At 42.2% G+C, this 27,073-nt stretch overlaps 1 protein-coding gene and 1 long non-coding RNA gene across 5 annotated transcripts in view; one reads left to right on the plus strand and one right to left on the minus strand.

The window, feature by feature from the left end:
- Nucleotides 1-27,073, plus strand: part of LOC144689662 (EGF-containing fibulin-like extracellular matrix protein 1) — a 186,154-nt gene that overhangs the window by 60,245 nt on the left and 98,836 nt on the right. The window lies entirely within an intron of this gene.
- On the minus strand, nt 22,196-25,377 carry LOC144689663 (uncharacterized). Its single transcript, XR_013578683.1, has 2 exons — nt 25,281-25,377; nt 22,196-24,305 (listed from the first exon to the last, which is right to left on the minus strand). It is a non-coding gene; the product is annotated as an uncharacterized LOC144689663 (long non-coding RNA).

A 27,073-nucleotide genomic window follows, 5' to 3' on the forward strand; every position in this document is an offset into this window, starting at 1 on the left:
ACAAGGCTTCTGGGGCCAGATTGGATACATGCTAAAATCATCAATAATTAAAACAGGAAATTAATGATACTTTCATATTTTTCAGAGCTCTTCAAAGGCTGGAGTAGTACCTGAGGACTAGAGAAAGCAAAGCTAGTTCATGTATTCAGCATGAAGCAAAACATGTTAATCACAGACTAACTAACCTAACATCTGTAGTGGGAAAATGTTAGGGGCATTTTGTGGCTGTTATGAGTAAATATCTAAAGCACACAACATGAGGAACAAAATGCAGCACTAGATAATACATAAAAAATAAGTAAACAACTTGCATTTATATAACTCCTTTCACAACTTCAGGACAACCCAACGTGCTTTAGAACCAATTAAGCACTTTTGAAGTGTAGTCACCATTTTAATGTAGGTAATAGGATCTTTAACTTCTTCCAAACAAACTCAAGACATAATTATTTACAGAATAATATGGAGGCAGTTCATTGTCTGGGTATTAATGTGGCAGAGAAAATCGCCCATTCATTGTCAAATTCATCCAATGTTCATCCTAATCATTTACCGTTCAGGTGTCAAAATTGAAAATTAATCCTCGATAATAGCAAATGGAGACTATGGGCAGAATTTTCTGCCTGTCGGGCGGGCGGGCCAAACCCAATCTCCGGCGGGTGGGGAGCCGATCCCTTCCGGAGAAGCGGGCCCCGCCACCATTTTATGTGGGCGGGCCAATTAAGGCCCGCCCAGCGTGACGCCCGGTGAGAAGCGCTATGCGCTCCCTGTGCGGCTGGGGAAGGATTCCCCAAAAGCGAGAGTGTGCTCTTTCACGCATGCGCATGAAAGAGCGCGCACTCAGTGCTGCCTCAGGGAGATCGCTGACACTTTTAGAAATATTAAAAATAGAAAATAAAAATTCCCTAACATGTCCCCCTCATGTGACAATGAGATGGGACATGTTCATAATTTACATTATGACGTTATTAAAATGTTTGCAACCCTGCATGAAACCTCATCCTGCCGCTGGATGAGGTTTCATGTTTTATCTATTTACCGCCGGGGCTCCTGGTCTGCCCGCCAACGTTAAGGTTGGATGGGCAGGTCCTTTAATTGTTTAAATGACCCTGTCAATGGCCTCAATTTTGCTGCGCCCCCGCCTTCCTGAAAACTTAAACAGACCGGGATGATGTCGGGGGTTCTGCACGACGTCACCCTGCGTCATTTTACGCGTTGGCGAGCGGGCCCCGCCCCCTACTCACCGACGGCAAAATTCTGCCCGATGATACTGACCAGCAACATCATTGCCCATAACCTTATTAGAACCTTCCAGATTATATCTTTTTTACCCTTACCTTCCCAACAGGCTAGAGTAGCTATGACATCATCTTCCTACAATAGCTATCATTGAGAGAAATTAGCATTGTATGAAAAGTAATGGGCATTGACTTACAATCCAATTACTTTAAAAACATATGCAAGTTAATCTTATCTGTAATTCACTAGATGACATTCAATAATGTTCCTTACCTGAAATGATTTAAACCTCATGAAATGGATGTCAGAATTGAGAGAGAATTAGCTTAGCAACATAAAACAGATAAATGGAAATATTTTATTTGAGGACTCTACAGAGGTGGGGCAGAATTTTGCCGTCGGCGAGCAGGGGGTGGGGCCCACTCACCGATGCGTAAAATGACGTGGAACTCCAACAGGCTGAAAATTCTGCCCATGGTCTACAGAGATCTTTTGTAAAATTTCTGCTGGACTCATCCTTTATGAGCAGATGAGCAAGGCACCTATAGCAGCATTCTTAAATTTGTTGATGACTCAAAGCTAAACAGACAGGTAATTAAGTCAAAAGGTGATTAACTATCTTCAGAGAGACTTGGACCAATTATGAGATAAGGGAGATAGGTTTCAATGCCTTTATAAACAAAAGATAATGCATTTAGGAACAAGTAACAGCAAATGTATGTATAACATAAAGGGTCTATTTTAAGACGAGCCAGTAACACTATAGAATTGGGCAATGCCAAACCCAACCATGACACATCAAGTGACTCCTTGAAGCAGCAATACCATAGGAATTTCAGGGAAGTGCAACCCACCCAAATTGGTTTAAAATAAATTAAATCTACAGCAGCAACAGTTTGCATTTCTGTAGCATCTTTAATAAGCCAAGGTGCTTAACAAGAGCTTTATTAAAACAAAAAACTCTAGACACTGAACCTCAGAAAAATTTTGTCAGAGGTGGATTTTAAGGAGCGTCTTTAAGGAGAAGATAATGCCAGAGAAGTGGAGTGGTATATAGAGATAATTCCCAAGCTTAGGGCCTAGGCAGGTGACACTATGACCACCAGTGATGGTGCTATTAAAATCAGGGATACACATGAGCCCACAATTGGAGGAACAGGGAGATTTTGAAGGCATATAGAGCTGGAAGAGATTAATGAGATAGGGAGCGCCCACTGAGGCCACCAAGTTATTTGAAAACAAGAATGAGGATTTTAAAATGGAGGCATTATATGACTGGGAGCCAGTAAAGATAAGCAAGCACAGAGATAATGGGTAAACAAGACTTGGTATGAGTTAAGGTAAGGTCAACAGAATTTTGGATCAGCATGAGTTTATGTAGGGTGGAAGATGGGAGCCCAACGAGGAGAGCATTGGAATAGCCAAGGTTAGAGTTAATAAAGGCAAGGATGAGGGTTTCAGCAGCAGATGAGTTTAGGCAGGATCTGAGTTGGGCAGTGTAATCGAGTTGGAAGTAGTCTTGCTCATGGGGCAGATATGCGGTTGGGGTAAAACACAACACCAGGGTGTGAATGGTATAAAAACAAAAAACTGCGGATGCTGGAAATCCAAAACAAAAACAGAAACAGAAATACCTGGAAAAACTCAGCAGGTCTGGCAGCATCGGCGGAGAAGAGTACAGTTGACGTTTCGAGTCCTCATGACCCTTCAACAGAACTAAGTAAAAATAGGAGAGGGGTGAAATATAAGCTGGTGTAAGGGGGTGGGGTGGTTGTTGGGACAAGCAAGCAGTGATAGGAGGAGATAACCAAAAGGTGTCACAGACAAAAGAGGTGTTGAAGGTGGTGATATTATCTAAAAGAATGTGCTAATTAAGAGTGGATAGCAGGACAAGCAAGGTACAGATAGCTCTAATGGGGGTGGGGTGAAATAAGACTAAAAGGGCATAAAAGGTATAGATAAATGATGGGTGGAATACATTTAAAAATAATGGAAATAGGTGGGAAAAGTAAAATCTATATAAATTATTGGAAAAAACAAAAAGGAGGGGGAAGAAACGGAAAGGGGGTGGGGATGGAGGAGGGAGTTCAAGATCTAAAATTGTTGAACTCAATATTCAGTCCGGAAGGCTGTAAAGTGCCTAATCAGAAGATGAGGTGCTGTTCCTCCAGTTTGCATTGAGCTTCACTAGAACAATGCAGCAAGCCAAGGACACACATGTGGGCAAGAGAACAGGGTGGAATGTTAAAATAGCAAGCAACAGGGAGGTCTGGGTGATGCTTGCGGACAGACCGAAGGTGTTCTGCAAAGCAGTCACCTAGTCTGTATTTGGTCTCTCCAATGTAGAGGAAAAGGCATTGGGAGCAACGAATGCAGTAGACTAATTTGAGGGAAGTGCAAGTGAAATGCTGCTTCACTTGAAAGAAGTGTTTGGGCCCTTGGACGGTGAGGAGAGAGGAAGTGAAGGAGCAGGTGTTGCATATCTTGAGTTCGCATGGGGAGGTGCCGTAGGAGGGGGTTGAGGAGTAGGGGGTGATGGAGGAGTGGACCAGGGTGTCACGGAGGGAACAATCCCTACGGAATGCCGCCGGGGGGGTGAAGGGAAGATGTGTTTGGTGGTGGCATCATGCTGGAGTTGGCAGAAATGACGGAGGATGATCCTTTGAATGCGGAGGCTGGTGGGGTGATAAGTGAGGACAAGGAGGACCCTATCATGTTTCTGGGAGGGAGGAGAAGGCGTGAGGGCAGATGCGCGGGAGATGGGCGGGACACGGTTGAGGGCCCTGTCAACAACCGTGGGTGGAAAACCTCGGTTAAGGAAGAAGGAGGACATGTCAGAGGAACTGTTTTTGAAGGTAGCATCATCAGAACAGATGCGACGGAGGCGAAGGAACTGAGAGAATGGGATGGAGTCCTTACAGGAAGCGGGGTATGAGGAGCTGTAGTCGAGGTAGCTGTGGGAGTCGATAGGCTTGTAATGGATATTGGTGGACAGTTTATCACCAGAAATTGAGACAGAGAGATCAAGGAAGGGAAGGGAAGTGTCAGAGATGGACCATGTGAAAATGATGGAGGGGTGAAGATTGGAAGCAAAATTAATAAACTTTTCCAGGTCTCGACGAGAGCATGAAGCAGCACCGAAGTAATCATCGATGTACCGGAGAAAGAGTTGTGGGAGGGGGCCGGAGTAGGACTGGAACAAGGAATGTTCCACATACCCCATAAAGAGACAACATAGCTGGGGCCCATGTGGGTACCCATAGCCACACCTTTTATTTGGAGGAAGTGAGAAGAGTTAAAGGAGAAATTGTTCAGTGTGAGAACAAGTTCAGCCAGACGGAGGGGAGTAGTGGTGGATGGGGATTGTTCAGGCCTCTATTCGTGGAAGAAGCAAAGAGCCCTCAGACCATCCCGGTGGGCGATGGAGGTGTAGAGTGATTGGACGTCCATGGTGAAGAGGAGGTGGTTGGGGCCAGGGAACTGGAAATTGTTGATGTGACGTAAGGTGTCAGAGGAATCACGGATGTAGGTGGGAAGGGACTGGACAAGGGGAGAGAGAAAGGAGTCAAGATAGCGAGAAATGAGTTCCGTGGGGCAGGAACAGGCTGACATGATCGGTCTGCCGGGACAGTCCTGTTTGTGGATTTTGGGTAGGAGGTAGAAGCGGGCCGTCCGAGGTTGGGCGACTATCAGGTTGGAAGCTGTGGAAGGAAGATCTCCAGAGGAGATGGGGTCAGTGACAGTCCTGGAAACAATGGCTTGATGTTCAGTGGTGGGGTCATGGTCCAAGGAGAGGTAGGAGGAAGTGTCTGCGAGTTGACGCTCAGCCTCTGCGAGGTAGAGGTCAGTGCGCCAGACAACAACAGCACCACCCTTGTCAGCGGGTTTGATGACAATGTTAGGGTTGGACCTGAGAGAACGGAGTGCAGTAAGTTTAGAGAGAGACAGGTTAGAATGGATGAGAGGAGCAGAGAAATTGAGACGACTAATGTCACGCCGACAGTTCTCAATGAAAAGATCAAGAGAAGGTAAGAATCCAGAGGAAGGGGTCCAGGTGGAGGGAGAATATTGGAGGTGGGTAAAAGGATCCGTTGAACGAGGAGAGGACTCCTGCCCAAAGAAGTGAGCACGGAGACGAAGGCGGCGGAAGAAGAGTTCAGCATCGTGCCAAGCCCGAAATTCATTGAGCTGAGATCCCCGTTCAACTGACCTCATCTCCTCTGGAGATCTTCCTTCCACAGCTTCCAACCTGATAGTCTCCCAACGGCGGACGGCCCGCTTCTACCGCCTACCCAAAATCCACAAACAGGACTGTCCCGGCAGACCGATCGTGTCAGCCTGTTCCTGCCCCACGGAACTCATTTCTTGCTATCTTGACTCCCTTCTCTCTCCCCTTGTCCAGTCCCTTCCCACCTACATCCGTGATTCCTCTGACACCTTACGTCACATCAACAATTTTCAGTCCCCTGGCCCCAACCGCCTCCTCTTCACCATGGACGTCCAATCCCTCTACACCTCCATCCCCCACCGGGATGGTCTGAGAGCTCTCTGCTTCTTCCTCGAATAGAGGCCTGAACAATCCCCATCCACCACTACTCTCCTCCATCTGGCTGAACTTGTTCTCACACTGAACAATTTCTCCTTTAACTCCTCTCACTTCCTCCAAATAAAAGGTGTGGCTATGGGTACCCGCATGGCCCCAGCTATGCCTGTCTCTTTATGGGGTATGTGGAACATTCCTTGTTCCAGTCCTACTCTGGCCCCCTCCCACAACTCTTTCTCCGGGACATCAATGATTACTTCGGTGCTGCTTCATGCTCTCGTCAGGACCTGGAAAAAGTTATTAATTTTGCTTCCAATCTCCACCCCTCCATCATTTTCACATGGTCCATCTCTGACACTTCCCTTCCCTTCCTTGATCTCTCTCTCAATTTCTGGTGATAAACTGTCCACCAATATCCATTACAAGCCTATCGACTCCCACAGCTACCTCGACTACAGCTCCTCACACCCCGCTTCCTGTAAGGACGCCATCCCATTCTCTCAGTTCCTTCGCCTCCGTCGCATCTGTTCTGATGATGCTACCTTCAAAAACAGTTCCTCTGACATGTCCTTCTTCCTTAACCGAGATTTCCACCCACTGTAGTTGACAGGGTCCTCAACCGTGTCCGGCCTATCTCCCGCCATCCGCCCTCACGCCTTCTCCTCCCTCCCAGAAACATGATAGGGTCCCCCTTGTCCTCACTTATCACCCCACCAGCCTCCACATTCAAAGGATCATCCTCCGCCATTTCTGCCAACTCCAGCATGATGCCACCACCAAACACATCTTCCCTTCACCCCCCCCGGCGGCATTCCGTAGGGATCGTTCCCTCTGTGACACCCTGGTCCACTCCTCCATCACTCCCTACTCCTCAACCCCCTCCTATGGCACCTCCCCATGCGAACGCAAGATATGCAACACCTGCCCCTTCACTTCCTCTCTCCTCACCGTCCAAGGGCCCAAACACTCCTTTCAAGAGAAGTAGCATTTCACTTGCACTTCCCTCAAATTAGTCTACTGCATTCATTGCTCCCAATGCCTTTTCCTCTACATTGGAGAGACCAAACTCAGACTGGGTGACCGCTTTGCAGAACACCTTCGGTCTGTCCGCAAGCATCACCCAGACCTTCCTGTCACTTGCTATTTTAACACTCCACCCTGTTCTCTTGCCCACATGTCTGTCCTTGGCTTGCTGCATTGTTCCAGTGAAGCTCAACGCAAACTGGAGGAACAGCACCTCATCTTCCGATTAGGCACTTTACAGCCTTCCGGACTGAATATTGAGTTCAACAATTTTAGATCTTGAACTCCCTCCTCCATCCCCACCCCCTTTCCGTTTCTTCCCCCTCCTTTTTGTTTTTTCCAATAATTTATATAGATTTTACTTTTCCCACCTATTTCCATTATTTTTAAATGTATTCCACCCATCATTTATTTATACCTTTTATGCCCTTTTAGTCTTATTTCACCCCACCCCCCACTAGAGCTATCTGTACCTTGCTTGTCCTGCTATCCACTCTTAATTAGCACATTCTTTTAGATAATATCACCACCTTCAACACCTCTTTTGTCTGTGACATCTTTTGGTTATCTCCTCCTATCACTGCTTGCGTGTCCCAACAACCCCCCCACCCCCCCTCTTTCCACACACACCGCCCCCCCCCCCGCACCCACCCACCGCCACCACTTAAACCAGCTTATATTTCATCCCTCTCCTATTTTTACTTAGTTCTGTTGAAGGGTCATGAGGATTCGAAACGTCAACTGTGAATGGTATAGCTCAGCCTAAGAGAGATGGGAAAGGGATGGAAAAGGTGGTCAGGGAAAGAATTTTGTAGTGGAGTCCAAAGACAATGGCTTCAGTCTTTTCATTATTTAATCAATAAAATTAAAGCTAATTAAAGCAAAAATTGCATGTGGTGCCCAATGGTACAGAAGCTCTCTGTTGAGTCACATAATTGGTTTGCTTGAAGACATTCAAGGGTTGGTGGGCAAAATATTAAAATAAGCTCATTTTTGGATAGGTTGCTGGAAATTGTGGGATAGGAATGAGCAGAACACTACTGGGATGGAACAGGTATTTCCCTGAATGGGTAAAACTATTAAAATTCCAAGAAAGGATGCCCCATCAAGACTAGTTTTAAAACGAGCAAAGAATAATTAAAATAATAAAAATTACAAGCATGAAATCAGGCATGAAAGCTCAAGCCCACTGTTACAAATTAACAAAAGCAACTAAAGCCAGAAAATTAAATCAGAACAATTAAACTGGGAGAAAGCAAAACAATGATTGCACACTGTTCTCTCCACTCCTAGAAGATATCCAAGAAAATATCGTAATAGTCAAACCTGGGGCTGATAAAACTGTGGATGAGGGTTTCAGCAGCAGGTGAGCTGAGGGTAGGGGTAGAGGCAAGCATGTCGTGGAGGTGGAGTTCAGCAACCTTTGGGATGGAGAGGGTATAGGTCAGGATCATGTGGGATGCTCAGGCTGTCTGCTTCAGCCCTAGACCGTGGCCAGTGAGGGGCTTGGAATCAGTGGCAAGGGATAAAGAGTTTGTGGCAGATGCCAAAGAACATATCTGGAGGATTGCAACTCATGTAAGAGCTGGATTGTCAGACAAGCACTTAAATGGGGAAGGGGGTAAAAGGAGCATGTGTGTCGCATGGGGAAAATTAGCTCAAAGGGAACATCAGGGAAATGGGAGAGAAACAAGAGAAAAATACTGGGCAGGATTTTCTGGCCCTGCTCACCGCTGGGATCGCCCAGCCCTGCTGAAAGTCAGTGGATGTTTGGCTGGGCCGCCGAATGTCCCGCAGTAGGTCACACCACAATGGGGCTGGAAAATCCCAGCCACTGTTTCAGGACCAGGGCTGGGGAATGCAGGGTAAAGTTGGGCTTGGGGGGAAGCACTGGAGGTAGCTGAATGGATGGTCTCAACCTTAACGACAAAGAAATTCATAAGTTCCCGGCACTTGATGGACTTTAATCACTGAGTCCCTGATGAACACAGTATTTTTAATAGGGATTACACAGTTCAGTAATTTAAAAACTACAGAGATTGTAAAGCGCAGCCCCACTCACTGAAACCCAGAATCACAGCTACGGCTAAAGTAATTTTGAATTCTTTTGATCAATGTTTTTCTTTAGGTCTATATAACTCTTGGCGTTGGGTTTACAAACTGTTATCTAAATGCCTATCAGTTTAGGGGTGTGAACTGAAACCGGATCTGGTTGGAATCATAAAGTCTAGATAAAGATTAAGGTGTACAGATAGTTTACAAACTGTTATACAAAGATCTTGTGATGTTGCAGATTTGAGCTGGATCGAAGAAAGGCAACTCATCTACAAGTTGTCGTATGTCAGACATTGCTCAGATTTCTTGATGGTGTTGACATATTGTTTATCACATCAATGTCAATTTGATTCTTTTCCAATTAAAATCTTACAACTCTTCTATAGGAAAGATCCAAGAGCCTTTGTGAGATGAATAGACACAGCCATTTAATCTGCCAGGCACATTCTTACTAACTAATTAAAAGCCCCCAAATAGCTCATATATGAAAAAACAAATATCTCACAAGTTCATGCAGGATGTTAGTCTCCAGTACATCTGTTAGAATTTGAATCAATCTCAAGATTCTACATGCAAGGCTAATTTATAGTAAAGTCAGCAGCAAAAGGTAGACATATACCTACTAATTAAAAAGAAAGTAAGCTCTTCATGATTTATACTTTAATCAACCGGGTTTAATTTCAAGGTAAAGCTAAGCAAATTTTCCTGAATGCAGTCTACACTTACTTGCAATGAATTCCAGGTAATCCTTGCACTAGTTTTTAATCTTCCTCAGCATGAATAAAGCGTGCTTGAGTTGTGAACTTCAGCCTTGATTTACATAATATAGAACTGCATTTTTTTTTGTTTTGCTCTATTCCTCCTGTTTCCTATATTCTACTTAATACTAAGGATCACCTCCATGAAGTAATTTACAAGGTACCTACATGCTTCATTACTGAATTCTTCTAAGTTAATACTTGCAGTTATCCTGGTGAAAAGAATGATATTATTCATACATGGAGAATTAAATTCATTGAATTATTTCCGAAAGTAATATTGTTTTCCTCAAACAGTGCTTATCAATAGTTTTTTTTTTGATTTGTAAATGGACAGCATTCCCCTTTTAATGAATAAATATATAAACTATTAGTCATTTTAAAAGAATTAACAATAGTTCTTGGTTGGGAATCTAAATCTTTGAAATGTCAGTGAATGTGATTTTGTTAGTGTCAATGAAAATATCCAAGAACAGCTTACATGTTCGGAAGCTTTTGAAGTAGATACTGAAGCTGCCCGTGTCTGCACGCAGCAAGACCTGGGCAACATTCAGACCTGGGCTGAAGAATGACAAGTAACATTCGTACCACACAAGTGCCAGGCAATGACTATCTCCAACAAAGAGAAGCTAACTATCTCCCTTTGACATTCAATGGCATTACCATCACTAAAACCCCCACTATCAACATTCTGGGACTTACCATTGATTAGAAACTGAACTGGACTAACAATATAAATACTGTGGCTACAAAAGCAGGTCAGAGATGGGGTATTCTGCAGTGAGCAACTCACCTCCTGACCCCCAAAAGCCTATCCACCATCTACAGGGCACAATTCAGAAATGTGATGGAAAACACTCCAGTTGGCTGGATGAGTGCATATGCAACAATATTCAAAGCTTGACACCATCCAGAACATAGCAGGCCGTTTGATCAGCACCCAATCAATCATCTTGAACATTCACTCCCTCCTCCACAGGCGCACAGTGGCAGCAGTGTGTACCATGTACAAAATGCATTGCAACAACTTGCCAAGCCTCCTTCGACAGCATCTTCCAAACACATAACCTCTACCATCTAAAAGGACAAGGACAGCAGGTGCATGGGAAAACCACCACCTGCAAGTTCTCCTTCAAGCTTCACACCATCCTAACTTGGGACTATATCACCCTTTCTTCACTGTCAGTCGATCAAAATCCATGAACGCCCTTCCTAACAGCACTGTAGATGTACCTGCACAAGATGGACTGCAGTAGTTCAAAAGGTTGCTCACCCCACTGTTTTCTCGAGAGCAATTTGGGATGAGCAACAAATGCTGGCCTTGCCATCAACGCACACGTTCCATGCACGAATAAAAAAATTGCAAAAAGGTGATAAATTTTCCAATATATCAGGGTGAATTGTATCTCATCACCTAAGAGAACTTGTCTGGAGGTCTGAAAGACATTGCATAACATAAAGATAAACACAAAGATAATGCATAAATATTACTAGAAAGTAGGAGCATCGTACATGTATGTATCTAAGGTAATAGTTATTAGAGATTTAGTGAAAGAACACTGCACTGAAGCAGACCAGTGATAGCAAGAATGTGGTAAGTAATAGTCTGAAAGTGAAAACAATGAGGTTATGCAAATTACTTCATGTATGTCATAAGAACAGAAATATACTGCTGAAGGAATTTTCATAGGCTGATTCCCATTGCTTTCATGAATAAAGGCATAATTAGACTATAATTGATCATTGACGCATGACATGAAGCAACTCATGCCATAGCCTAGAAATTGCTTTTGATGTGCTATTCATAGTGAAACAATGGATTGCTAAAGGTTTCTGGGAGATTTAATTTCTACTAGCTTGCACAATGATTTCTATATTCCGCTTGGGCAAATGCTGCACGTAAAATGGCGGACAACAAGAAGTAGGTCGATGCCATGGCAGTTTCTGGGTCAATCTAATTTGTATAATGATGCTAAGATTTGAATACTATCAGTCATTGGGAACATGCCATTTTTGGGTGGAACTAACTTATTGCAGGAAGATTTGGAAGCCAAGTAGCTTCAGGAGGCTACAGTAGCTTGGTTTGTTTTGTATGTAATCATTTTACTTGCATAAGTCATTGAAGGTAGCAGGACAGGTTGAGAGAGTGGTTAATAAAGCATACAATATCCTAGGCTTTATTAATAGGGACATAGAGTATAAGAGCAAGGAGGTTTTGTTGAACTTTTATAAGACACTGGTTTGGCCTCAGCTGGATTATTGCATCCAGTTCTGGGCACTTTAGGAAGGCATTGGAAATATTGCAGAAAAGATTCATGAGAATGGTTCTAGGGATGAGAAACTTCAGTTATGAAGATAAATTGGAGAAGTTAGGACTGTTTTCCTTGGAGGAGAGAAAGCAGAGAGGAGATTTGATAGAGGTATTCAAAATCATGACGGACCTGGACAAGTAGATAGGGACAAACGGTTCCCAGTCATAAAAGGATTGAGAATGAGAGGGCACAGATTTAAAGTAACTGGCAAAAGAAACAAAAGAAATATGAAAGAGAACTTTTTCACACAGCGGGTGTTTAGAGTCTGGAATGCAATGCCTGGAAGTGTGGCAAGGCAAGTTCAATCAAGGCATTCTAATGGGAATTAAACTGTTGTCTGAAAATAAATAATGTGTGGGGTTACGGGGAAAAGGTAGGAGAATGGCACTAAGGGAATTGCTCATTCGAAGAGCTGATGCAGACATGATGGGCTGAATGGCCTCCTTCTGCATTGTAACAATCCTGTGATTTTGTGATTCCTGAGTAATGGTGATTAATGGTGAATGGTTGTTTATCAGATCGGAGGGAAATGCACCATGATGTCCCCCTGGCATCAATATTGGACCACTGCTCATTTTGATATATACTAATAACCTGGACTTGGGTATAAATGGTATAATTTCAAATTTTGCAGATGACACAAAACTCATAAATTGTGAGACAGATAGCAGCAGATTTCAGGAGGACATAGACTGGTGAAATGAGAAGACATGGCAAATGAAATTTCATATAGAGAAGTGTGAAATGTTACATTTTGAAGGGAAGAATGGGAACAGGCAAAATGAACTAAATAATACAATTTTAAAGAGGGACAGAGAAACCTATGAGGGGGTTCACATACAAAATAATGGTGGCAGGGCAAATTGAGAAGGCCATGATAAAAACATGCAGGATCCTGGTCCTTATAAATAGAGGCATAGGCTGGAATTTTGCATCACCCTGGGGTAGGATGCAGGTGGTGTGCCCTTAAAATTGGGCACCATGACAGTGGCACAGTGCCCACTGCCCACCCACTCCACCCACCCCACTACAATTTTACCAGCGGCAGGGGAGGCATCGAGCAGCCTGGTTGCCCATAGGCCATTTGTGGCCTTTAAGTAGCCAACTAATGGCCGCTTAAGGGCCTCCACTCCCCCACCTCTGGGATTTTACTCACGACGGGGGAGGCTGGTGCCAAGTGTCCAGCTCGCCAGATGAAAACTGGCAGACTGATTGCCAGGCAAGGGGGTGGTGCCTCATTTTTGCGTACCCTGTGCCCATCAAAGTACCTTGCCCCCCCCCCCAAGTTATTTCCCCACTTGTTTCCCCTCCTGCCCTGCACTGTCCACCCTGGATCCCCAACCCTCTCACCGGCACCTGGTTGCAGAGAGATCACAGATTTACCTTTGTCCAGGCTCCATGGCTTATCTTTAGTGGACTGCATGCAGTCCCAGCAATGGCCATGATGCTGAATGGTGCTGCTGGGGCAAGAGAGCTGCTGGCCCTCTGATTGTCCAGCAGCTCTCAGAGATAGGGCTTCCTCCCAGATGGGGCAGAAGGCCCACCTAAAGCCAATTAACAGCCCGATGCCTGCTAAATGGCTACAGGGTGAACCGGATAATTGGAGGCAGCTTCTACCCAGACTTTTATGCCGGGGGCCTGGCACCACACCCCCAGCGTAAAATTCAGCCCATAGGATTCAAAACCAAGGAAGGTCTGATAAAACTTTAAGAATCACTAATCTGAAGCCAGCTAGAATATTGTGTTCATTTCTGGGCACCACACTTTAGGAAGGATATCAAGACCTTGGAGAGGGTGCAAAACAGATTTACTGGAAGGCACCAGAGAAGAGAGACTTCACTTACATAAAGATATTCAGGAAGCTCAAATCACTCTCCTTATAACAGAGAATGTTACAGGGAGATTTAATAGATGTGTTGAAATAGAGTTTTAATCCAGTAACTAAGGAGAAACTATCTCCAATAGTAGGTGGGTCGATGACCAGAGGACACAAATTTAGGGAAAATTAGCAAAGGAGCTAGAGGAAAGATGAGGAGACTTTTTTCAGCCAACAAGTTGTCATGATCTGGAATGCACTGACTGAAAAGTTGGTTGAAGTAGATTTAATAGTAATTTACGAAAGGGGTTGGATATGCACTGGAAAAGGAAAAATTTGGAGGGCTTTGGGGAAAGAGCAGGAGAGTTGGAATAATCAGATTGCCCTTTAAAAGAGCCAGCATAGGTACAAGAGGTCAAATGGCCTCCTTCAATGCCCTGATTCTAGATGCTAAAAGAGAAGAAAGTCAGAGAGTTCATGAATTCCAATTTTCAGGTCTCAGCATGGCTTGTTCTTCCCAGTGTAACTATCTCTACCAATTGCAAACTCTTGTTCATGGTGTATTCATCGCTCGTCATGCAGAAAATGAAGGCCCTGAAATTCCTGTGGCAGGTGCGATGCAGAAAGCACCAAGCGAGGCCAGGAATTTGAAGCAGAACTATTCATCTGGATTTCTGCCCCATTTCCTGTGTCCATTTAAATTCTAGTGGTGGGTCGGGGAGATATAACAGGAAAACCGCCTGTGTGCTGCTTTCCACATCAAAGGAACAGGTCTGGGGAGTTCTCAGGTTTTTGTGGTAATCCTATTCTTTACATCTATTTAGTCTTGGAGAAGTCCTGTTGAAGCCTCTAATATGGTCCAAACTTTTATTAAGGAACATAATCAATTCCAGAGGGGATCAGTTATCTTCCCAAAGGAGCTCATCTGCTTCACTGGAAGCAGAAGAGACGAAGGACAGGAGTTTCTTTACGGCCGAGCTGGGATCTATGGCAGATATAGATTTTGATCTGCTGCACTTGTGGTGGTGGAATGGAGTTCCAGAAATCTTCATGTTAAGATATCAGTTGCTCGAAAGCCAAAAAAATTGTGATACCTGAGATACCCTTACAGATGCACAAAATCTCTCTGTCTTAAATGTTGGTGATGTGCACTGCCACTTGTAGTGTATTCTAAATGATGTTATGTCCATGGAGGAACTCATGGGATAATTATACACCTCGGTCACTCTGATGAGGCTGAGTATCTTCACATCTTCATGTACAACTCCCCTACCATCCTAAGAAACTGATTCCATTGCAGCAGACCTGTCTGGGGCATATCGGATAAAAGTAATGCTCAAGAAACTATGCACCTATTTTGTCCTATATACTAAAGGTCATTTCTTTAAGTGACTCTGCAAATCATGAATACAGCCTGAATTCATGATTAATGATTTTGAGATGTGAAAACACGTAATTATCTTGCAAGCAATTAAGAAGGCAGATGGCATGTTGGCCTTTATTACAAGAGGATTTGAGTATAGGAGTAAAGGTGTCTTACTGCAATTATATAGAACCTTGGTGAAACTGCACCTGGAGTATTGTGTGCAGTTTTGTTCTCCTTACCTAAGGAAAGATATACTTGCCACAGAGGGAGTGCAACAAAGGTTCACCAAACTAATTCCTGGGATGGAGGGATTGTCCTATGAGGAAACATTAAATAGACTGGGCCTTTATTATCTGGAGTTTAGAAGAATGAGAGATGATCTCATTCAAACATACAAAATTCTTACAGGGCTCGACAAGGTAGATGCAGGAAGGGTGTTTCCCATGTCTGGGAGGTCTGGAGCCTGCGGGGCAGTCTCGGGATAAGGGGCAGACCATTTAGGACTGAAATTAGGAGGAATTTCTTCACTCAGAAGGTGGTGAATCTTTGGAATTCTCTACTCCAGAAAGCTATGGAGGCTCAGTTGTTGAATATGTTCAAGACTGAGATCAATAGATTTATACATATTAAAAACATCAAGGGATACAGGGATAGCGCAGGAAAATGATGTTGAAGTAGAAGATCATCCGTGATCTCATTGAATGGTGGAGTGGGCTCGAAGGGCTGAATGGCCTACTCCTGCTCCTATTTCTTATGTTCTTTTTGCTATCCTTTTACCCTACTTTAAGAGGAACACATATGCTGAGAACAATAGAATTGTCATTGATACTTTATGCTAATATTAGTCTACACCTGCACAATACCACCTGATTTTGGTGGAAGATATTTAAATAGATTTGCTCGACCTGCCACCATTTTCTGTCCCAGCTTTATTTCTCTTCTCTCCCTGCCAGAAGGCTGCTCTTTCCTCACCCATCTTACGTGAATGACATGGCTTACCCTTGATTTTTTCCCTTTACATCCCTCTTATTTTCACTTTCTGAGATTGACTGGTAGAAGTTGGGGAGGTGGCTATAGATCCCATGTAGAGCAGTTGGCCCCCATATTTTTCAGATAGAGGGAGAGAACCTTGAAGGGGTCATCTGTCCTCCAATATTATTCCATATACTTAACACTTTACCTCTAGATCTCTGCCAAGATCCATGATACTGGGACCTTACTTCATCTTAGTGGCTCATCCGCCCTTTTTAAGGTCTATTACCACTTCTTCTGGCTTCATTTCTCTCCTTTAATTGATGGGCTCTCACTTGGTGGAGGAAATCCCATATGAAACCTACTTTAGATGCCAAATGATCCTAATCCAGATAAGGAGCCAGAATCAGGCCAGAGTTGGATCACGCACCTTCGGGAAGAGCAGTCGGAGAGGCAGACCTGCAGGAGATACGCGGAGTGGGGAGAGAAATACAGCCAAGGGAGCGCAGCCTACATCACTCAGTGGGACACGGCACCTGTACAAGCTGGAAGGGTTGCATCTGAACAGAGCCGGGACTGAGTTCCTTGCGGGTTGTTTTGCTAGTGCTGTTGGGGAGAGTTTGAACTAGCAGGGGTGTGGGAACCAGGAAAGAATATTATAAAGTAATACCAGGGCGCACAGAATGTTGGGAGAGGCAGATAGCACTAAAATAGAGAATAGTAAGTTAATAGATGGAGTCAAAGTAAGGGAGCAAGTAATGAAGCCTAAATCAGGGTTACACTGCATGTATGTGAATGCATGAAGTATAGTTAATAAAATTGGGGAGTTACAGGCACAGATTGCCTTGTGGGATTATGATGTTGTGGCGCTAACAGAGTCCTGGTTTAAGGAAGGGCAGATCTGGTTGCTAAATATTCCTGGTTACAAGGTGTTCAAAAAAGATAGGAAAGGGAAAAAAGGAGGAGGGGTGACGTTTTTGGTTAAGGAGAGTATTGTAGTACTGGAGAAAGAGGATGTGTCAAAGGATTCAAGGACAGAATCGATTTGGTTAGAGCTAAGGAATAAGAGGGGTGCAATTACATTGCTCAGTGTAATATATAGACCATCAGCTAGTGGGAAGGAAACAGAGGAACAAATCGGCAAGGAAATTACAGAGAGGTGTAAACATCGTAGAGTAGTTGTAATGGGGGACTTTAATTACCCGTATATAGACCGAGATAGTGGTAGTGTTAAGGGGCAGTGAGGGACAGGCATTCCTAGATTGTGTTCATGAGAATTTCCTACAACAGTATGTGTCCAATTCAACAAGAAAGGAGGCACTGCTAGACCTGGTTCTTGGGAATGAGGTGGGCCAAGTAGATCAAGTGACAGTAGGGGAACATTTAGGGGACAGAGATCATTGTATCGTAAGGTTTAGCAATACGGTGGAAAAGGATATTGGTCAATTCAGAGTAAAAAAAATCAACTGGCACAGAGTGGACTTCAATGGGGCAAGAACAGAACTGGGCCAGATAGACTGGAACCAAAGGTTCGCGGGAAAAACAGTAGCTGAACAATGGGCTACTTTCAACGAGGAGATAGCTTAGACACAGTCAAGATATGTTCCCTCAAAAGGGAATGGTAGGACAAACAAATCCAGAGCTCCCTGGATGACAAAAGGGATAGAAGTTAAGTTAAAGAAGAAAAAGTATGCTTAGGACTGGCATCAGGTAGCAAATACAGTTGAGAACCAAACTGAATACAGAAGGTTCAGAGGGATGTGAGAAAGCAAATATGAGAAACAAAGAGGGATTATGAAAAAAGACTGGCAGCTAACATAACAGGAAATCCCAAAGTATTCTATAAGTACATCAATAGTATAAAGGATGGTAAAAGGAGGAGTAGGGCTGATTAGGGACCAAAAAGGGGATTTACGCATAGAGGCAAGAGGTATGGCTGAGATGTTAAATGAATACTTTGCAACTGCCTTTATCTACGAGGTAGATGCTGCCCAGACCATGGTGACAGAGGAGGAAACTCAGTCACTAGAAGGGTTTAAAATTGATAAGGAGGAGATATTGGATAAGCTGTCAGTACTTAAAGTTGATATGGCACTGGGACCGGATGAGATGCATCCAAGAATATTGAAGGAAGTGAGAGTGGAAATTGCAGAAGCACTGGCAATAATCTTTCAATGTTCCCTGGATTCGGGGAAGGTGCCAGAGGACTGGATAATTGCAAACATTACGCCCTTGTTCAAAAAAGGTTGTAAAGATCTCCCCTCCAATTACAGTCCAATCAGTTCAACTTCGGTGGTGGGGAAGCTTTTAGAAACAATTATTCAGGATAGAATTAATAGTCACATGGAAAAATTTGGGTTGATTGGGAAGAACCAGCATGGATTTGTTAAAGGAAAATCATGCCTAACTAATTTGTTGGAGTTTTTTGAAGAGGTAACAGAGATGACTGATGAGGGCAAGGCTGTTGATGTGGTGTATATGAACTTCGAAAAGGTGTTTGATACATTGCCACACAACAGACTTGTGAGGAAAGTTATAGGTCATGGAATTAAAGGGACAGTATCAGTGGATACAAAATTAGCTGAGGGAGTAATGGTTAATGGGTATTTTTTGGGTTGGAAGAAGGTTTGTAGTGGAGTTCCCCAGGGGTCGGTATTGAAACCCTTGCTCTTCCTGATATATATAAATGATCTAGAACTTGGTGTGCAGGGCACAATTTCAAAATTTGTGGACAATACAAAACTTGGGAGAATTGTAAACTGTGAGGAGGACAGTGTAGAACTCCAATAGGACATTGACACATTGGTGGAGTGGGCAGATAGGTGGCAGATGAAGTTCAATGCGGAGAAGTGCGAGGTGACACACTGGTACAAAGAACATGGAGAGACAGTATAAAATAAAGGGTATTATTCGAAAGGGTGTGCAGGAGCAGGGAGGCCTGGGTGTACATGTACATAAGCCATTAAAGGTAGCATGACAGGTAGAGAGAACTGTTTTAAAGCATACAGTATTCTAGGCTTCATTAATAAGGGCATAGAGTACAAGAGCAGGGAGGTTATGATGAACTTATATAAGACACTGGTTACACCTCAGCTGGAGTATTGTGTACAGTTCTGAGTGCCACACTACGGGAAGGATGTGAACGCATTGGAGAGAGTGCAGAAGAGGTTTATGAGAATGGCTCCAGGGATGAGACACTTCAGTTATGAGGAAAGATTTGAGAAATTGAAACTGTTTTTCTTGGAGAGGAGGAGGCTGAGAGGAGACTTGATAGAAGCTTTCAAAATAATGAGGGGCCTGGACAGAGGAGATAGGAAGAAACTGTTCCCACTCGGAAATGGATTGAGAACCAGAGGGCACAGTTTTAAAGTGTTTTGCAAAAGGAGCAAATGCAAGGTGAGAAAAAAACTCTTTCACACAGCGAGTAATTAGGGATTGGAATGCACTGCCTGGAAGTGTGGTGGGGGTAGGTTCAATGGAGGCATTCAAGAGGGCATTGGATGATTATCTAAATAGAAACAATATGCAGTGTTACGGGGTAAAGGCAGGAGATTGGTACTAAGTTAAAATGCTCAGAGACCCGGTGCAGACATGATGGGTCAAATGGCCTCCTTCTACACCATAACAATTCTGTGATTCTGTGAAGTGGGCAGAATTCTGCTCCACTGCCATTCGAGTCCCAAAAAAGAAAGCTCTATCCAAAATTTCCATGAAAGGTGCAATTGAAAAGGGTATATAAAGACTAGCTGATCCAATAGCATCCATGTTACACCCCCATACAATGTTATGGTCAGTGTCTGTGTGTCAGATTCAGTTGTACATTGAGTATTGACAACTTTATTACAAATAAAAGTAAATTTTGTGTTTTACAATAAATCTATCTTTTATCCTTGTTCCTTTTCTCAAACTTATTTATATTAATAATAAATTAATTCTATAGTTGATAGCCTAAACATAATTGTTTCATCTACCACTTTCCAAACTCAGAGACATTAACTGGTAGCATATAATATATCCAGTAAGGTAAAGTATAGTAACAAGTGTTTCTGTTCAACTCTGGGTTCACTACAGTTTTTTTTTATTCATTCATGGGATGTGGGCGTCGCTGGCTAGGCCAGCATTTATTACCCATCCCTAATTGCCCTTGAGAAGGTGGTGGTGAGCTGCTTCCTTGAACCGCTGCAGTCCGTGTGGTGTAGGTACACCCACAGTACTGTTAGAGAAGCAGTTCCAGGACTTTAACCCAACGACAGCGAAGGAACCACAAAATATTTCCAAGTCAGGATGGTGGCTTGGAGGGGAACTTGCAGGTGGTAGTGTTCCCATGTATCTGCTGCCCTTGTCCTTCTAGATGGTAGCAGTCATGGGTTTGGAAGGTGCTGTCTAAAAAGCCTTGGTGAGTTCCTGCAGTGCATCTTGTAGATGGTACACACTGCTGCTACTGTGCGTCAGTGGTGGATGGAGTGAATGTTTGTGGATGGAGTGCCAATCAAGTTACTTATGTATTGTTCAGGTAAAGTCACATTTATTTACAAGTGTAGATGTTAGTACTGAATCTGAGGAGAATATTTGAGAACACAATCCTGCATGTTATGAAGGGGAGTTTCCATTGCAGTATGTCTCAGTCTTTCCTCATTACTTTGTTGCGTGTTATAACATAGTTGATTAGGAACAAAGGGCTAGATTCTGTGTTGTGTTCTGGGCCACTATATGCAAGAGATGTACAGGGCCAGAATTTGTTCTCAAAATAATGGTAAGGCTAACAGTATTGTGTATAAATAGCATAGCAACTTCAGGTGAGGAACACTTGTGTAGTTAAATCCCAATGTTGGTCCAAATCCTGCTGTTAACTTTGCAAAAATGCCCTTCAGCTGTCTGCCCCACCATTGACATGCATTGAATGTTGTGAAGTTGCTGCCTTATTAGATATTAATATTAGATATTAGATATATTAGATATGAACTAAAGCTACCAGAGATAATTGGTAGCATAAGTACATTTTTAACAATGTAGTAATTGTTCATTTCTGCCAATCAACCTCTCTGGCATGGAAATTAACTATTACAAGTATATTAATTCACTTGTTCGGGTTTTGAATTTTTCAGGGAGACTTTAAAAATGTCAAACTTAGTATTTAAATTCTTACTTTTTCTTTCTGTTTCTTTCTCTCACTCTTAATTCAATCTTTCTTTCCCTCTCTTTATTTCCCTTTCTGTACCTGATTTGACATTGAATTTATTCACCAGCCTTCTCAGTGCTTCTGTTGTATATTTATCAGTCCTTAAATCTGATTAGTTAAGGTGATATCCTGTTGATTTCCCTGATCTCTCAGGTCTAAGATGCCTGGTTTCACTGACTGTGCCATTATCAGCTCGCACTTCGAGCAACTTAGTAAGTAAACATGTTTTACGCTGAAGTGCTAAAGGGAAAGTCTAATTAACGGTTGACACCACTAGATGCCCTGCTACAGCAAATTCTGAACCTTTCTGCCAATTAATTAATTTGCTCATCTAACTCAAGTATACCTGTGACGTATATTTTGTGTAAGAAATGGCAGTCCTACTGCCATTGCAATAGAATCGTATACTCGACCCCATAGGAACAGGTGTAGACCATTCATTACATCAAGCCTCACCTTTTTCATCCCAACTCGTCACTTTTTCTTCATACCCCTTTAAACCCTTACTTCCCAGTATTGACCTCCTAAATTCCCACATAGCTTAATTGATAAGCATGTAATGTGGTGCTGAGCCATGCTGGTCAGACAGTTCATTTTTGGTTAGGATACTACATTGAGTTAACTGATCCCAAACAAGACAGTAGTTGGGGTGCTTCAGTTGGTCAAAGCATCCTTTTGGTTATGGAGAGTTAAAATCAGCAAGAGATCTCACACCAGTTTGTATCCAGCAATACCTGCCAGAAAGTTAATACATGTGTGGATATTGGGTGAGTACAGAATTGGGCTTCACTGTGATGCTTTACATTGTCAAAAGCTGGCCATTAACAGTAATAGAATATCTAATCCAGACTTTTATAATATTTACATTTTAATCAATACATTGCTATACTTTTTCCAACTTCTCTCTTAGTAAAGGCACAGAAATGTTATGATTAATGCTCTGAATAATTGTGTAGTTTAATGAATGACTGGCATTCCCTCAGAAGAAATCAGGTCAGTGGTTATAAAACATTACATGTGCATGACTGGACAACATTCCAGTGTGCTGGAGATAATAGACTTGTAAACAAAGAACCTTGTGAAGTACAGTGGAAATATTTTAGTAATCCAGATATGAAGAAATGTTCGTTTGATAGAAACAAATGTATTTAAATGAACAAATCAGCTCTTATTTTATTGGTGACTTCAGCTATTTGCAATTTCTCATATATGCTGCCTTAATTCAACATCTACAAGAAATGAACACCATAAAAACAAAAAAAATAATATTATGTTTTTGCTGGACATTCTACAGAAGAGTAGAAGAGAACCAGAAGCCTTATAAGCTTTTATAGTTGTAACTTGTTCTGGTTTGGTACAGGGGCCATATGCTTTGCTAGACTTGGCTCTGAATATTTTGATGAATCATTCTTGGCTGAAAACTATTTCAAATTATTATTAAAATTGCTCTGATAGCGTCAAATGTAAGTTATAATACAAACCTGTAGAGTAAGAACAAGTTAACATTTGTCTCATCTATTTTGGAATATGTTTACACATTGCTTTGAATATGTTGGGTAGGAAATATAGATTAATATAAATGTCTCTGTTATACTGTGTAATCCACTTCACCAAAACATATGTAGAACCATGAATTCCAAGCAATTAAGTATTATTATGGGTGGGCTTTAAAGTGAAACATTAATCCACTCATGTTTGGTAATTAAAGGTTAAATGAGTATTGTACAAATAAATGACCAAAACAAACTATAAAAATAAACTATTTCCAACACCATGTGTGGGACTCATTAAAAGTTAGGACTTCAGTTTTTTTTAATTTTTGAAAATTTAGAAGAAAATATCTAGGCGTGAGTAATTATTTTTCAAAATATTGCTGCTTTTGCCCTCTCCTTTAAAACACATTAAAGAAAAATGTGAAAACAGAACAATGTAATTTGCCTTTCCCTCCAAATTTAGTGTTTTTATCTATCACATCTGTGTCCAACTTACTGTTGACCTCTCTTAACCTATGTACTGTCATGCACTATCTGCCTACAGTTCAGATGTGTATGAGTTTGTTTGATGTGTCTGGTAGCAGGAAGGGGAGAGGGAGAGAATTGTCTATGGTACTGAAGTAGTAACCAAGAAGTTATGAATTAAATTTATAACGAGTTGCATAATTAAATTCAAATGAATTCAAAAACAAATAAACAAAATCTATGAGTTAGCACCTTACAGAACAATCATGAAAGCTGCAGTGATTTCATAAAAACTTGAATGGTTCATTAGGGAACCTACCACCCTAAATCAGTCTGATCTATACCCGTCTCCAGTCCATACTGTATAATTGACTCTTAATATTGTCAGGGCTACTAGAGATGGGCAATAAGTGTTGCCCATGTCCCAGAAATGAATTTCAAATGTCACACTAACAGATGTGTTCAGGATTAGTCACGAGATTGATTTCAGTTTGCTTGGAATTTTTCATGCCAGTAGACAGCCATGAATTCCATCTTTCTTATTTGTACTTAACAAGGAGTGTAATGATTAGGCTTACCATGTTTTCAAGTTGTGTCGAGCAGAGCAAGAGAATTAGTTCAAATAAAAATGATCCTGTATGGAAGGTTATCAACATCACAACATCATAGATCTTAGTCAGTTATGACAGCCTGTACATGCTTAAGCAGTGGTGTCAAGTCTATTCACTCTGGCAGTAGACAATCCTTTGAACGCTTGTGTCTTTTTCCATGAGTGCACACATCTGTTGATGTAACAGCAGACCAACTTCTAACCTTTCTACTGTATGCACAGAGAACCCTTTGTTGCTTTAGATTTGTATTTTGTTCCCTTGCAACTCCCTTGCCACTGTAGATCTGAATCCATCCAGTAGAGTAGAACATTTTGGATTACGGTTGGCTTCGTAATTGCAATCGCTGCTGTTCCATTATTGGCTGACCAAGCATGTGATTAAAGCAGGAGAGTGATGGATGAATTGTTTCCTCCGCGTTCTCTTGAGATGGAGCAGCTATCATATGACATTCCATTTAATTACTGATCTGGGAACTGATGAAATACGTTCAGTTAAGGAAAGCAGGCTCAGTGACAATAGGACAGCTTGATTAAATATATATTATGTGAATTTGTAAATAATGGTGGAAGGGGAAAGCACACTCATTTCTCATTTCTTCAGCAATTTGGCTATATCTAAATTATTGTTCATGATATTTTTGGTATAGAGTTGTGTGAAACTAAGCGCATTTAAAACACAAAGCGATCAAATTTTAACTTTCAGGTAAACTGGTGGAGCAAGCAAAAGAAATCTTGAGTAAGTACCACCCCTCCCAAAGAGGGTGCTGAAATTTTCAGGCTACAGCCTGATTTACATCAAACTGGCAAGCTGTGATGCATCAAATGGTCATTCTGATGCAACTCACCAGATGAAGGCTGGCCAATTTTGGACCAGGATGGCCAATAGCAAGGTAAGTATGGGGGAGGGGGATCACATCACAGCATGGGGATCATAAACTGGCAGCAGCCTTGATTGGAGCCCAGAGGAGCATTCATGATCTTATCTGTTGTAAAAACAGGCATCTATTCAGTAACCATATCAAAGACAGCTAATTTTTTAATAGCCTCTTTAAACTTCAATCAAAATGTGAACTCAACCCCTCCTCCCGCACCAGCTGAGATCTGTGGTTTTGTAGTTTTTGAAACTCAGTCAAGCATTCATAAAGCCTCAGCTATAATAAGTCAGCAATGAGCTCTATTGAAATTAGAGGAACAGATGGTAATGTTTGTTTCTAACCTACACCAGATGGCAGTCAAAGCAGTCCAGCAGCATGTTTTTTTTTTTGTTTTTTAAAGGGCTTCCGATTATGACACCTAAACATACCTTATATGCTCTTCAAGAGTGTTTATATCTACTGCATAAATTTGTGACTCCCACACTGAGAGTTAAGGCCTTTTCATCAGCGAAAATGGGGTCTGTTTGAATTCGGCACTAATTTCAAATGGCCCCGCTGAGTTCGGGTTTCCTACCTGTGTGATTCATGCCTTGCCTCCTTCCCTCTAGTGGCAAAAATGGGATCTGTCAGAAATGGGGGTGGGACTTCTGCCCCTGGGTCCTGTCCACTCAACCCTGCAAAAGTCCAGCCCCATGTCGCAGGATTTGGTGCAAGGGTTTTGTAAATCTGTAAGGAAAAGAAAACTAGTTGTTATAGAAGATAGAATAGAGTTGCTAGTATGAGTGCAAATAATCAGTAGAAATATGCAGCTTTATTTGAAGGAAATGGCCATTTATTGATAATGTGTACATTTCTGAAAAGTAATGAGAATTTTTAAATATAATTTGCTGGTAATGTGGAGTAGTTGTTGTGTTCCTCGGGTTGAGGATGTCAATGCTGAGAAATTAAGCTCTACGCTGTTTTCACTCCCACCATTAGAATCAGCTCAGTTATAACATGTTCAATAGGTGGGGGGATGTTAAAGTCCCCCACACATAAAAGTGCATTCCTGCTCTACTGGTGTCACATTTCACATTCTCATATGAGCCATATTTGCAACTTCTGAAATAAATTGCCAGATTGAAGTAAATCAGTGCTTGAATGTGGCCAGTGTTGTGCTACAGACTCCACAACTCTCACAAAGCTATATGTAGAGAACAAATTACAATAAACTAAAGTTTGTGCAGATGTAATCCACAAAAAATGTCAACCAGAGAATCCATAAGACAAAAGTTGCATGGATCATGTGGATCTGGTTGAAGGTGGTTTATTTTTACACAACCCCACAGCTCCCAAATTACTTTTTACATAAATAAAACTTGCTACGTAGTTATAAATTTGAAACTCTGAAAAAATAAAGTGGCGGTCTAGATTAATGCAGTCCGAATGTTAGATTTAGTACCCAGGCCTCGGCCTCAGACCTTTTTGAATTTGATTGACGGGCAATGCTCGTCAATAGGCTTGTATTTCTGCTTGAGCCTGGGCAGTCCTAAAATTCAGATATTCACAAAACCAAATAATGATCCCCAGTGACGCATGCAAATAATGGATTGCCACCATCAAGCTGTCAGGATTTCACAATATTAAACTGTTGGAGATCAAGCATATTTGACCAAATTTTTATCATAACCAGGCTGGCTGCACGTCCTTAAGACCTAACATCACATTTTCTCTCTGTTACCACCTCCAGCAGCTGTCTACTCATTGGTATTAAACAAAAACTAAACAAAAGACCACCAGAGATGAAAAAACCTCTATTGGACCACTGAACGCGAGAATGTAAATATTAAAAATTTATCAAAACAAGCAACGGTTATGGTTCCTGTGTTTCCAGAGTACAGAAAAGCTCATTGCACATATCCGTGGCCCTTTATTTAAAGAGGTATCGGGCTTAATTAGGGTGCTTGTGAATAAAACTGAAATTATTTTGAATTCAATTCTAAATATGTGTGGGAGCAGAAAGGATGTGGTCAGTAATCATTGGGGGTGGCAATGTGATGAAACGGAGCCAGGGCTGAAAAAAAAGGGCTTGAAGGAAACATTAATAGTTGTTTTAGCACTTTCAGAGCAGATGCATTTCTTTGCCTGTTTCCGCTATTGATGCAGAAAAGGTATAAGTGCCAAAAAAATTGAATTCTTTAAGTAGTGAAGACATATTGCTGACAAAAGATTGAAATCTGGAGCCAGGGCTACTGGAAAGTGGTAATAAACTTACAAGGAGAGGTCAGAAAATACCAGCTGTGAATAGAAAAGGTGAGGGAGGATGCCAGAAATGGGAGATGTGTGTAGAGTCCACAAGCAATCTAATGGAAAAATAAGTGCATGAGA

This window comes from Cetorhinus maximus, chromosome 14 (genome assembly GCF_964194155.1).
Source record: "Cetorhinus maximus chromosome 14, sCetMax3.hap1.1, whole genome shotgun sequence".
NCBI classification, from domain to species: Eukaryota; Metazoa; Chordata; class Chondrichthyes; order Lamniformes; family Cetorhinidae; genus Cetorhinus; species Cetorhinus maximus.